General features: G+C 39.1%; 1 protein-coding gene across 2 annotated transcripts in view; it reads left to right on the top strand.

Moving 5' to 3' along the window:
• Nucleotides 1–733: 733 nt before the first annotated feature.
• Nucleotides 734–14,177, top strand: part of LOC110174884 (band 4.1-like protein 3) — a 141,596-nt gene continuing 128,152 nt past the window's right edge. For both annotated transcript variants that reach the window (XM_020940995.2, XM_020940996.2), the window contains exon 1: nt 734–962. The gene's annotated coding sequence lies outside the window, so the exon portion shown is untranslated. The remainder of the gene's footprint in view (nt 963–14,177) is intronic.

Below are 14,177 nucleotides of genomic sequence, written 5' to 3' on the forward strand. Positions count from 1 at the left end.
GTTTTATCTGAATTATAAATCAGATTATACATCTCGATAGTTATGCTTTCACTTACTCTACAACATTGTTTCCCAAAAGACTGGGTCGCGACGCTCAGGTGGGTCGCAAGAGAAAAAATTTTTTGGGGTCAACTTGTCACGATCTGTATGTAGGTCTGCAATATACTACGTAGAAATAGGTGACTTATGGATCCTTTTATTGCTGGTTCAATTTCATTGTTTAAAACTTGAGTAATACTAATTGTTCCTAGAGACACAATCACTCAGTCAACAATAAAATACCCTCATTAATGTTCAATAATGGTCAAATTCAGCTTGATTTTGTGATTTCCGAACAATCTCTATTGACTTGGGTCACAAAGTTTTGTTGCTTTTAAAATACAGGTCCCCAGAAAAAAAGTTTAGGAAACCACAAGAGTTTAATATTTTTTTATTCTTACTTGAGTGGTTTCTTTGGACCACTACTTCGCACGTCTACTTGAGTAATAACATTTTAAGTCATGTTACTCTTACTTTAGTACAATGCCGGGCTATTCTCCCCACTTCTAGTAGTTTTTCACTGTGGTTTCTGTCTTGAGCAATGCCAGTACATTGTCCATTCACTTAGCAGTTTTCTTTAGCATTAGCCGTGCGCAAACATTTGATTTGTCTCCAGTTTCTAACCTCGTGTCTTGAATTGCACCGCTGTCTGTGCGTGTGTGGGACGGTCTGATGGGGAGGGGAGGAGACTGCTGGATTCTGCCTGCTTGAGCCTCTGCTGCTGCTGCTGCTGCTGCTGCTACTGCTTCTGCTAAAATAATAGCCCGGCTGTGCAGATCTCCCACAATTCTCCTCTCCTCGGACGCACGGAGGAGCATAGCGTGATAGGCTGAGGGGTTAGCACGGAGAGGGGAACTACTGCAGCAGAGGAGCTGATCACCGCTGTCAGGAATCCCACCTCCACCACAGCGACGACTCTCAGGGTATTTAACACGTTTTTATGCCATTTTATTTCACTATCACTTGCAATTACGCGTCGGTTCCATCTACGTCGTGTCTGTTTTACGCGCGCACGTCTTGTTATTCAACTAACCACATCGCCAGCGGCCAATGACTGACAATTAACATTAAAACAGACCTCTGCTGTATCCAAGTGGAGCGAAAAGTGCTAAAGGCGACGCGGTTAGGAGAAGGCAACAACTCGTCTCTTTGGTGCGGTCGTGCGTAATCGTGCGTTGTCGCGGAATTCGGGGGGTTCAGTGTTGTTGTTTTGTCGCTGAATGGACTGCCAAGATGCGATCGCGTTTTTCCAGCTTGGATTTCCATAGAAGCGAACCGGTTTGAGTAGGCTAAACTAAGCGGGCACCCTTTTCACTGTCCCAGAATGGTGATTTGTCAGAACGCGTATTAAAGATTCGTTGTAACCCTAAACCCGTTGTATTGTCTGATAGCGGAAGAAAAGAGATGATTCACTGGCTTTGTTTATGCTGGCGTTTTGTAGCGGGTTAGACGAGCCATATGAACCCGTGGGCTGGACGACATTCTCGGCTGTTTTTGATCTGCACTGCGGTAGGCGTGGTTAGGGCAGACCCGGTGCTTAGGTCCTCCTCGTAGCATCCTCCTTTACATCCTTGTCATGAGGTAGCAGCGGCTATTATAGGCCATATCTGACTAGACAGTTTGTTAAAATGCGCAGTAAGCGGTGGCTGCAGTTGTTTTTTAGCCTTGGATTATGTTTCACAATGCTTTGAATGGAACAGGAGCATTAAAAACTATCCTAGCTTTTCTTTGCCTTGTCAAATGAAGGACATTGCCTATTTATAGAAGCTTAATTAACAATGTACAACCTAATTTTAAGTTTATATATAGGTCATTTTGAGTTATTACTGTTTTCTTTCATAACATGACAACATGACGGAGCAAAAACTACTCTGTCAATACGAGCAGCAGGCTGTAGTTTTCAGCGTTCCCCTTGGAGTTGTGATAACCTTAGTCGACCCAGAGTGAAAATCAGATACTAATTGATACTAAAACTGGTACTGAAAGTAGGTACTCATTTGAGCAAGTATTGATATTAAAAATTCACATTCACAGGACAGAAATTAACTTTCCTGAATAGCTTTAGAATGATTTTGAGCTGTATCAGAACAAGTGTAAGAGCACATAGACTAGTATACGCCCATGAACCACTGAGGGATTACACAGATATGAGACCACATGGTAATATAAAAGAAAGTACTACTACCTAGGGATGTAACAATAACCGAAAAATTGTGATATCATATCGTCAAAAGACTCACAATAATATCGTGGGCTGTCACAATATATCGAATTACACATTTCTTTGCTTAAATGCATGTTTTTATAGTAGTAACAGCTTATAAACATCATCCCATGATTCATTTCAGTGCAGACAACATGAAGAAACATGTTTTTTACTTGAATTTTTGGGATTATGATGGAAATAATTCTCCACCAGAAAAGCTACACAATGCACCTTTAACCAAATTACCATGTTGTGCTATTTACTAGGGGTGTAAAAAAAATCGATTAAGTGATATATCGTGATACTTCATTGTGCAATTCTTGTATCAATTCAAAATGCTTTCGAAAACATTTTTTTTTTAAGTCCGTTTTTAAAATTCTATTACTACTTCTTACTACTGTAAATTGTAATTTTGTTGTTCTTGGGAATGTGTCCTCGACCATAATATTGTATGTAATTATTGATAAATCACAATATCGTATATTGTAATCACAATATATCCTCCTTTGTTTTAGTATCAGGATATATCGTGATATATTGACTCGTGACATGCATATTGTTTATTTATTATCTATTTACTAAATTTCACTTCCCAAATGAGAAACATTGGAGCTGCGTTGTTTCCTGTGTAGGGTCAGGCTTCGTAACCGTCTGCCTATAGAGTAACGTGAGCCACCGTATTGAAAACATATTACCATAAGATAAAGTTAGCCGGCTAATCTAATCTTTGGTATGGATCCCTATTTTGATTAATCAAATAAACATCATTTGGATGCAGTCAGCTGTGCTAATGGACTTTTGTAATTACATTTGCCAGAAGCAGCTCTGGATAATAACGCTCATTTACGGACTGGCTCTCAGCTCATACATGCAAAATCCCCAGCGGTAACTCAGCAGCTTTCAGGCCAATAAATAGTTTTATTTACTTCAAAATGCTACAACATTGAAAGTGCATATGCCAGGTTTTTATCCTCTAATTTTGGCCTGACTTGGTGGGATTGTAACTATTAACTACTATAAATAGTTTATGCCAATCCAATATCAGAGAGTTCGAAAACACTGGTGACAGCACACCAGGGAGAATTCTGTCTCTTTACTCTTTTTTAAAACATCATTTCAACAAAATAAAGTTGTTTTCTTGAATTTGTATTTATTAAATAGAGTGATGTCAAACCATGAAGTAAAAATTTGAACCTAAAGATTGCCAAAATTGTGTGAAAAATGTAAAAGAAATGATCAAAATTGTAATTATTATGATCTTAACTGTGTTTTAGTAAAATGACTGGTCTAACCTGTCATAGGCACTTGAAAGATGTACTCCATAACTTTGCTGAGAGAGGGGTCACTACTTTCTGGTCTCCATGGAATTATTATTGATTTATCTGGAATATTCCTCGTGACAGATCAGCTTACTGTTAGACACAAGCAGGATACAGCACTATTACAATTTAGATTAGGGCTGCTCGATTATGGAAAAAATGATTACTTTGGCCAATAAAACGATTATTTTTTATTTACACAATTCATTTATTCAGCAATTTACTTCCAAAATAAACTATATATCCAGCTGTTCTACAATCTCTATATTTAAAAATAAAATAAATATACATATTTATATAAAAAATATCCCCAAATAAAGTTTATTTCAGCTTTATTGTATGAGTTTGGAGATCGATAGACACACAAATTGAAATTGCGTTCAAAATTCGACTTGCACAGCCTTAATTCAGATCTGTGGAGAGTCGTCCCGATTCACAGGAAGTATTTTTGAACAAATGAACATCTCACAATTTAAGTTTCAGTCTCAAAACGCGACGAATATGTTTTTTTACAACTTAAGTCCAGACTGATATCTCTGCATTTTTTATTCAGAGCGCTTATTGGTCTGGTTTATTTCAGTGACGCATGTGAAATGAAAGAGGTCATCGGTCACGTATCATTAAGAACCTTTTTTCCCCTCCTTTTTTTCCTCATTAGCAGCCGTATTTGTTTTGATACGGACAGACCGTGTGTCTCTGGTCGTCTAACCCACCAATCAGACAATCGTCCTTCTGAACTCAGGCGCATGCACTGGTGTCTGGAGACCACACTCATGTCTTTGTGATGTGCTGGAGAAGTGCGTTTCTGAACCCCAGGCAAATAAGTGCTATTTTGAGACGCAAACTTTGTTACATTGTAGTACTTTCTTTTATTTACCATGTGGTTTTGTAGCTGTTATCCCTCAGTCATTCCAGTTGGTTCCATCTTGGGTATCGATTTTTTAATGTGCTCAAATAAGTATCTCGTTTCGATACTAGTTTTAGTATTGATCCGCTTCTGATTTGCTTTTTAAATTTATTTATTTTTTTAAGTTATGTGCCCTGATGGAGAGATTTTACGAAAAGGTGCACTGTGTAATTTTGCTGGTAGAGAGTACGCCACTTGCTTATTCCACAGTTCGGAAATAAACTTGCTAATCAAATAAAATGGAGACAAGTTAATGGTCAGATCTATGGAGAAGCAAGCCTGCACATAGTAAGAATCCACATTTTTAAGGTACCGTATTTTTCGGACTATAAGGCGCACTTAAAATCCTTAAATTTTCTTGAAAAATCAACAGTGTGCCTTATGTATTAATTCTGGTTGTGTTTACTGACCTCGAACCGATTTTATGTGGTACACGGTGCTCAAAAATCTGTCAAAATGTTTTAGTATGACTTTGGTAAGCTACGAAGTCGCACCGCTTGATGGATTGTCGGAGCATTACGGCTACTATAGTCAGGAGCCTCACGGAGTAAGAGCGAGCGAGTTGTTGTTTTTTTTTTTCAGCGCTTATAGTTTAGTAAAGTTAAGTAAAGTATAGTTTTGCAAATGAGCCATGTGGTTTTAAGATTCGTCTCTGTAAAACGTAAACAAATGTGCGTAAAGCTGCATTAAACACATTATTACTCAGTGTATATTTGAGTCCTCCTTGTAGAAAATAAAAATCCAAATTTAAATTATCCACCCACATTCACATTCATAATACACATTCACCAAGACAGGGAGGCAACGCCGGGCGAATTACGCCACGATTTGCCAATGGATTGTGAAAGCCTGGGCTAAGGGATCAGTCTCAAGTGTCGTCTGTTTGTTTTGCTTAATGCGCCTTATAATCCGGTGCGCCTTATAGTCCGAAAAGTATGGTATGTTTGAGCTATAAAACACCTGTAATTGAAAAAATGCAAGTCAGATACAGTGCACCTATAGTACTTAATGTATAAATACTTTTCTTATGGTGTATTTTTCTTTTTTTTTTTTTGCTATCCTTACCCAAAAAAGGCATCCCGCCATACCGCACATTTACACTGCGTCTGTTGTACCGTGTGGACAGCCTCGGGTCCTTTGTAACCCTTTAACATCTCCCAGCCCCAGAGACAGTCATGTTAAGAATGTAAACGCCGACTCGATTTACTGCGTCCTCCGTAGAAAAAAGACTCACCTTCATGTGACCGGCCGGGCTCCTCTGAATTCTGCTCGAGCCTGGAGAGAGGCATGGAAAAATGTAGCAACAATGAAGTCAAAGGGACCATTGTACTGATGTTAAATAAGAAGTTCTGAAATGGTATAGCAGATGTTTAAAAGTATATATATGCTCGGTCTTACGTAAGGATTGAAAAGGAAGCCTCTCGGATTTGCTTGAGTCAACACCAAGGCCAGAGGTAGAGCGTTTTTTGGTCAGGTATTTTGTGCTTTTACGTCAGTGGTTCTCCAACTGTGGATCAAAAAGATTATTTTGGGATTATTTAATTCACAGTTCAGTTGTAGTTCGTTCAACATAAGATAGAAAAATGTTTTTAGGGGTCTGTACTTATCGTCTGTACACTTTCTTTGCTCTTCTAGGGATTTTTTGTGAGCTTTTAATCAGGTAGGAATGTTGTTACCTCATCGAAAAAATACTATTATTAGTCTGTCTACATCTCCAAAGCTCAAAATGCTCAAAATGCGGGACCCGACGCAAAACAGTGCGGTGTGGGACACGTTTTGAAAGCTCATTGCGGGCACGGATGGGATGATAAACTGCAGTCCCGCAAACTAAATATGAGTGTTAAGTCAAAAATAAAAATGACGAATATTTGCCTATCATGCATAATTTGTGCTGGATATTTTATTTGGCATTAAGAAAAACATTTTAAGCAGCCCAAATTTACGGACGTGGTCTAATCTCACTCACATTTTATACAATTTCTTCTTCTTCTTCTTCTTCTTCTCCATGCTTGATAGAGCTTAAGAAAGCAAACGGCCCCATTTGCGGGCGGGAGTGGGACAAAATATCGCAGATGCGGGTGGGAGCGGGAATGAAAATTACAAATCTTTGCGGGCGCAGGCGGGAGCGGGACTGAAAATTCTGTCCTGCGCAGACCTCTAATTTACGTTAACAACTTCCTTTTATGTTTTGTTGAGCAGAGATTGGCAACTCCATGTCTGAAATTATCCAAGAGATTCTAATAAAGTTGTGCAGAGTTCAGTTTGAGAGAAAAACACAACCTAAATATGCAGGATTTGTGTGTTGAATCTGTGAATGAGGTATGTTTTTGATAAGGAAACAACATTGTAACATCGGAAAACAGAGTAATATGGACACTTTAAAACAGACATGTCAAACTCAGGCCCGGGGACCAAATTTGGCCCGTGATGTAATTATATTTGGCCCGCAAGATCATTTCAAATATGTATTAGAGCTGGCTCGCCTGCTGCCTCACCGGTATGGCACATGCACCGCTGATACTACAAATCCCAGAATGCTTTACAAAAAAAATTATTTAAAAGGAGTTCAAAAGCTACACATAGCCTATAGAGACATTATTTATTTAAAATGTTGTTATTATTTTATATTATGCTTGTTGTGGGTTCAGTGTCAATAAATATTTAGTTTGGCCCTCGATTTAGTCCCGTTTTAATTTTGGCTCTCTGTGAATCTGACTTTGACACTTCTGCTTTAAAACATCATCAACCTCATAATCCCTCTGTAGCTCAAACAGAAACTCGTACACTACTCGTCCAGTCCACATCCATACTTAGGCTTGTGTCTCTGCCTGCTTTCTATCACACACTGGTGGCTGCATCTCTTTCACTGAAGTATGCTCCAAACCACGTCCTGGTCCAACTCTATGCTACAAAACAGATCTGGTTTGTTTGAATTAGTTGAACTGAAGCAGGACTGTGCAGTGTTAAAAGGAGATGTATTCACCTGCAGCATGTGTCGCTCTGGAGTTTCCATAACATAGAGCTAAAATGGATCTGTCTTTAGGTTCTGTATATGTCTTTTTGGCTGCTGTGTTTGGTATAACATTCTTCTTATAGACCACTGCATGACCTCATGTCAGACTTTCTATCCATCAAGTATAATCTAATAGTATTTTTGGCCATATTATCTAATCTGTATTTCATTTTGAGCCATCAGTTTGTCATGTAATCTAGGGTGATCACCATATGTCCCTATTTACCCAGGACAGTCCCAGTTTGGAGCCCTGTGTCCCATGTACCAGCAGATATATCCAAAACCACTGATTTGTCCCAGTTTTATACAAGAAATGTCCCAGAAGTCCTTATTTTTGACCAATCTGATCCCTGCCAACACTAAGGAGAGGCATAAATTGTCATTTATTTAGGAAAAATATAGAAAAGCTGATTAAAAATGACCAAAACACAAAGAAAATGTGACTATACTAAGATAGTCATACAGTCATATAGTCATACATTTAGCCATACTGCAGAAAAATGTTCCTTAATTACGCACTCGTTTAACAATTTTATTATTACCAACCACCACAAACCGGGGATGTCCCAGTTTTTTATTTTGAAAGTTTTGTCACTCTAATGTAATCCACAGCATGGTTTTGTTTTGGATCCTTTTTCATAGCCTGGTACATGAAGATGCAGTTCACCTTTACCTTTTATTGTTTGCCAAAAACAACGTAAGCTCAGTAAGTTTCACTTTTGTTTCTGAGCGCTATCACAATCGGCATGCATTTCGCAAAAATGAAACTACTCCACACTGCCTCAGGTTTGTGAAGTTTGTTGTAGTGTGTTGTTTTGTATCATGCTTTTGTATATTTATGGAAAACTGTTCTTCATTTATGTCTATGGAGGAGTGTTTAGCAGTTACCATGGTGACACAATGCCCGCAATAGCAATAACTAGCAAAAAAAAAATTAGTCTGAAAACTCACACAAAATACAAAATGGATTTAACATTTTCGGGAGTCAATACTATCAACACAAGCGTTAATTTTTCTGTTTAAGTGTTTGATTTTCACCATAAAAATGTGAGTGACTAAGCAAAAAACTGTTGACTAATACTGTCTAGCTTGTGACTGTGATATTATATGTGCAAGAGACTCTTTTAACAGATAATATAGTGCTTTCTGGTCAATTAAAACTCGGATTAAAATTTTAACTTGAGTCACAGACCCACACCCCCAGGGAATGTTGATGATCTCAGCTGCAAAGTATCAATAAAAACAAGGTCTACTGCAGTACATTTTATTGGAGGGAGTATTAAATAGGTCAGAGGACATTGCACTCTGGGTCACATTTGTTGTAAAAAGCCTCTCTTATCCTTCCTGTTGAGTTGGGACTGTAGAAAATCAATATTAAACAGAAGCAGTCACCAGATTGTACACTTCCTCCTGGTTATTGATACTTTGCAGCTGTCGACAACCAGAGTTTCTCACAAGATTATGGTGGTACAAGTGCTAAATATTTGAATAATAATACAATATTTTGGTGTATAAATGTTACTTATTGTCCCTAATGAACAAAATGACAGATTACAGATGCTATATGTTCATGATAACACTACAAGCATAAAGCATTATTTGTTTTAATGAATTTTTTTTGCTAATTTTTTGCACTATAGGGGTGAAAATTAGACTATGGGGGACATCATAGTCTTCTATATTAAGGGAAAACACTGCATCAACATTCCCTGGGGTTGGGTAGGCTTTAGTAAAGTTTAATCTGAACTTTAGGTTCCATGAACTCTCGTATTAAATCCATTTAGTTATTTTTTTTTTCCTTTTGGGAGGAGGTTAAACATTTTGTCAGTGTGTCATCATGGTAACTCCTAAACATTCCACCGTTAAAGATCCCGTATTTTCCGTAGTATAAGTCGCACCAGACTATAAGTTGCATTTTTTGGGGAAATGTATTTTATAAAATCAGAGACCAGGAACTGACATTTCATCTTGAAAGTCAAATTATAGTAATAACAATAAAATAGAGGCTAAATAGGCCTTAATATGTTAACGTAACATGTGAACAGTTATTCAGATAATTATAGCATAAACAACAGAACATAAGTTTACCAAACTCACAATCTCACTCCAAATCACCAAATCCATAGAATTCTTCATCCTCGGTGTCACTCCTGTGCAACCTCCGGAGATAAACCATAGATCCATGAGGTAAACAGAGCGCCGCTTCCTCTTCTGCGTAGGATGGTTTCGTTGTCACTGAAGTTCAGGCTTTGGCGATTCATCCAGTGACTTCTAGGAAAGTTGCATGGCACACCCGTGAAGCTGTGTTTTCCATCCCTGCTTTCTGCCAGTCCCTCACAACTTTCTTGCTCACTTCAAACTTTCTTTCTGCTGCTCGATTACCGTTTTCGGCTGCACGTTTCAGTATTTGCAGCAAGACAGCGGCTTTTGTATACAGGAGACATGCGCAGTAGAGTGAAGTGACAGTGGTACAGGAGTAATAGTAGCAGCAGATACTGACACACAGCCTCTCGCGGCTGTCAGTGTGAAAATTTTAATATATAAGTCGCACCAGAGTATAAGTCGCAGAACCACCCAAATCATGAAAAAAAGTGCATAGTCCGAAAAAGAAAGTACATGTAGAACACCCTCAGTGCGATGTCACTGTAAAGTAGCAATAGATGGCTCTGCAGTCACACTAATGTCACTAATGGGGTTCAGTAGCACAATTAATGACCTCAGAGGCCCGGCCCGGCCCTGAGGTGTCCCTGAGCAGTGTCCAATTTGGGGATCGTCTCCTGTTACAGTGTGAGACAGATGTCCGGCCTGAAGACATGAGGAAAGGGGGGGGAGAATGCACAGAGAATATGACTTTAATCTGCATTGTGTCGAATACCGGCTCGAGTGTCCTCCTGGCTTGAAAGTCCAAGCTCGAGCGTCCCATTCTGTCGGTGTGAACGTCCCCCTCCTCCCTCCGGACGCCTCTTTCTCTTGGGCGCCACACGGGTAACTGCTGTGCCCGGGAGAGGGAGGATGTTCTCGCTGTATCCTCATTTGCTACCAGAAGTTTACTATGAAATCATATTTTGAATAATTTTTTTCTTGTGTCATATCCTGTAGCATCTGTAACTGTTGATTCTGGGAAGAAATATGAATTATTTCCGTGCCTGTTTGCTGTGAACATAATTTGGAGAGCAGCTGTGAAACACAAGAAACTTAAAAAGCGACAGAATTTGTTCAAAAATCATTCACAATCACTTTTTCGTTGAAATATGTCAAATCAAATCCTGAAATAGTTGTTGGACTTTTTATTGAGAACACAAGAGTTTCCATGTGTGGACTATTCCCGATTCCTTAGGGAGGAGTGGGATTGCTTTGTCTGGAATGTCTCACAGTATGATTTTAAACCTTTCTATCTCCATGGACACCAAACCAGACCAAGTTATAGGCCAGATCTGTGGAAAGGCGAGTCAGCTCATAGTCAGAATGTTGTTTTTTCGAAGTATTTTTGAGCTATAAAACCACCTGTAATTGAATATATATAAGGTAGAGCTGTTTAATGTCATACTGTGGAACTTTCCAGGCAGAGCAATGACATCTCCATAGTAACAAGCAGGTGATGGACCCCCAAACAAAAAGTTACATCCTTAAATGATTCTTGAACCTTATTTAAGCCACCACCACAGCATAGTATAAGGAAGTTTATGTAACTCAGCTGTCTTTAGAGGAAGTTAAGGGTTTCGGTTTTAGTTCACAAATATTCTCCTGTTGCAAAATGTGTGAAAATATGTTATCGCCAAGTTATCAGTTTAAAAGCAGTGCAGGATACTGGGCTACAGCAACATTATGCTCGAGATGGAAGTGGTTAGATCTGTATCCGTGACGTGGGGGGTTATTTTTATGAGCATGATATGAGCAATGAAGCTGAAGTGGCATCTTGATCAGGATGGTATCAGCTATAACAGGGATCTTCAGCCTTTTTCCTCTGGTGAGCTACTTTTACAAAATGAAAATGCTACAAGAAATTGAGTGAATATAAGAGCCACAGCGAGCCTTAGATGAGATACAGTTAAACGCCTATAAAACATAAACCATTATCCATGTATTAGTGCTCAAAGTTAGACATCAAACTGACATATGTACAGTGGTAAAAGGCATTTAATCAGTCAAATTTGTCTTATTCAGCCCAATACACATAATTCAGAAATCCCTTGGCGAGCTAGTTGGAAGGGGGTAGAGAGCTACTGGTAGGTCCCGAACTACAGGTTGGAGACCCCTGAGCTATAAGAGATCAGTACTGCTCCAATATTTAGCACCGATATGAAAAAAAAAAAAAAAAAAATGTGATGTCTTTTTCAGCAGACTAAATGAGTGAAAACATGAATTTATAACCCAGATAAATACATTTCCTCTGTATTCCATTATTACCCAAAATTGACTCTTGTGAGCTGCTGTTGCCTTTCTAAAAACATATCTGGAGTTATGTTTTGTTTCATTCACAAGGTCTGTCTACATCTCCAAAGCTCAAAATGCTCTGTTCCACCTTGTGATGTCATATAATACATATAGTACATTTTACATTCAGGTCCCATCCACACTAGTACGTATTTGAGTCGTTTTCGTTGGGGATACAGTGTTCGTCCACACTAATCCGATGGAAAACGGCTCCAGAGACAGAACGATCTGGTGCTGCCATCTCCCATGAATTCATCTGAGTATGGAACTGATCAATCACTGTGTGGACGCCTGAAAACGTTGATACGCTGACGTAGGAGCTCTAGTTGCCGTCCTTATTGGACCACGTCACTCTGACTTGCACCTTCCTGATTCGCTGGGTTCGTCACATCGGTCATGTGACACTATTGTGGAAAACAGTTTAAACAAACCATAGACAAACAGGAAACAGTGTAGCTTGAACTACTTGCTTGTAGAAAAGACTGTTTTCACGCTTGCCATCTTCCTCGGCTCGAAATCGGCTGCTGCAACTTCAGACACGGTGCTCCTTGTTTTTACCACCTACGTGACATTGTGGCATTGTGACGACGTGACGCCAGCCTAGTCAGGCGGTTTCGCGTTACCGTGTGGAGGGAAGGCTTTAATTGGCGCAAATCGTTTCTGACACTGTGATAAAATGATTTGTTTCAGTGTAACTGTAACCTTTGTTCAGTAGAGACTGGCAATTCCAGAGCTGAAATCATCCTAATGATTCTAGTGAAGCTTTATTTAGTTTAAAAACACAATGGAGCACTTCCTGTATTACCACATGACATCACAAGGTGGAACAGTGTTTTCTTAAATAAGCAGAATTTGTGTGTTAAAAGTGTGAATGAAACAAAGCACAACTTCAGGTTTGTTTGTGATGAGGAAACAACATTATAACATAGATCAGAAATGGTACAAAATAGTCCCTTTAAAGAAAGTAATTTAAAATACTTGCATCGCCCATCCCATTACCGTAACCTGTAAAAACCTGTTCACTTCTTATCGTCAATACTAATAGCTTTGAGCACAGATGTCCTCTCCTCCTCTCCTCTCCTTTCCTCCCCTCCTCCTCTCTGTGTTGTTTTCTTAAGCCTTAGCCTCCTCACTGCTGTCATGTGCGTTATCATAAGTGCTGGAGCCTAAAATGGGTCTGGCTCACACGCCCGGGGCCGTAGTGGAGCGCTTAGTGTCACTGGGCCATTACGTAATGCTCTGTACAAACTGATTAGCAGTGTTATTACACTACCAAGCAAAAGTTTGGACTCGCTCCTAATTTTCCTGTATTTGTGTCAGAACAGCCCAATTAAGAGTTAACTTTAGTTATTTACATGTACATTTATTGCTAGAACATTCATAAGTATACTAATAACACAATTTAAGCAAGTATAATGTTCAGGTAGGGATATTTCTAAGCATTTTGCATGAACGCATTTCTGGAAAGTTTAGCTAGCAACATTACCCTATCTTTTGTTTGGTTAAAACACTCAAAATATCTTTCTAAAGGGTTTCATGTCTCACAAATATTGTGTGTGGCTTTTTTGAGTTTATATGAAAGACTGATAATTTCTAGAAAGAAGCATATGTTTAGCTAATTTGAAAATTATCTGAATCTGAAGTAGTACGAAAATGGCCAGAAAACCTCAGATAAGTAAAGAAAAAAGGATTGAAATTCAGGTTTTGAAAAAAGAAGGCTATTCTACAAGACAAATTGCCCAGAAAGTTAAAGTCTCACAAAGTGGAGTTGCAAAAACATTAAAGAGATATGAAGAAACAGGTTCACATGAAGACCGATTTCGTTCTGGTAGAAGCAGAGTCACATCTAAAGCTGAAGATAAGTTCATCAGAGTTACCAGCCTTCGAAATAGACAAAAGACAGCCCCAGAGATAAGAGCTCAGCTAAACTCTACTAGGAGCAATAATGTGTCAGTGGATACTGTGCGGCGTAGACTGCGAGAATCTGGTCTGAACGGCAGGGTAGCAGCCAGAAAACCACTCCTAAGAAAGCAGAACATAAAAAAGAGACTTCAGTGGGCAAGAGAACATAAGGATTGGACTGTAGAAGAATGGAAAACAGTTCTGTTTACAGACGAATCAAAGTTCGAAATTTTTGGATCAAAGCGGCGCAAGTTTGTTCGACGTAGGGTTGGAGAGCGTTTGAATCCTGCATGTGTTGTCCCCACAGTAAAGCATGGTGGAGGTAGCGTCATGGTCTGGGGCTGTTTTGCAGGGGGT

This window comes from Boleophthalmus pectinirostris, unplaced genomic scaffold (genome assembly GCF_026225935.1).
Source record: "Boleophthalmus pectinirostris isolate CB_2022bp ecotype Guang Dong unplaced genomic scaffold, ASM2622593v1 HiC_scaffold_16, whole genome shotgun sequence".
In the NCBI taxonomy this organism is placed as follows: domain Eukaryota; kingdom Metazoa; phylum Chordata; class Actinopteri; order Gobiiformes; family Gobiidae; genus Boleophthalmus; species Boleophthalmus pectinirostris.